The following is a 797-nucleotide window of genomic DNA, read 5'->3' as shown; positions in this document are numbered from 1 at the left end:
AATGCAAATTGATCCATTATTATGTTTTTTGGTAGAACATGAATTTTATATTTGCAACTGTTAATATTCAACAAACAGTATAATTTTTTAAGATGTATTTCATTGTTATGCTACCTTTTCATTTCTGATTTATTAATTTGGATACTCTCTTTGTGTCCTCTGGTTAGTCTGGCTAAGGATTTATCTATCTTGTTGATTTTTCTCAAAGAATCAGCTCCTGGTCTAGTTGATCTTTGTATAGTTTTTTGTTTCTATTTGGTTGATTTCAGCCATGAGTTTGATTATTTCCTGCCATATGCTCCTCTTGGGTGTATTTGTTTCTTTTCATTCTAGAGCTTTCAGGGGTGCTGTCAAGCTACTAGTGTAAGCTCTCTCCAGTTTCTTTCTGGAGGCACTTAGAGCTATGAGTTTTCCACTGACAACTACTTTCATTGTGTCCCATAAGTTTTGGTATGCTGTTTCTTCATTTTCATTAAATCCTAAAAGGCCTTTAATTTCTTTCTTTATTTCTTCCTTTACCAAGTTATCATTGAGTAGAACATTGTTCAGCGTCCATGTGGACATGTGCTTTCCATTGTTTTTGTTGTTATTTAAGAATGGCCTTAGTCCTTGGTGATCTGATAGGGTACATGGGATTATTTCAACCTTCTTGTATCTGTTGAGACCTGTTTTGTGATGAATTACATGGCAAATTTTGGAGAAGGTACCATGAGGTGCTGAGAAGAAGGTATATCCTTTTGTTATAGGATGAAATGTTCTATAAATATGTTAGATTCATTTGTTTCATAACTTCTGTG

Source organism: Mus musculus, chromosome 18 (assembly GCF_000001635.26).
Source record: "Mus musculus strain C57BL/6J chromosome 18, GRCm38.p6 C57BL/6J".
In the NCBI taxonomy this organism is placed as follows: domain Eukaryota; kingdom Metazoa; phylum Chordata; class Mammalia; order Rodentia; family Muridae; genus Mus; species Mus musculus.
Note: the sequence above shows the minus strand (reverse complement) of the source record.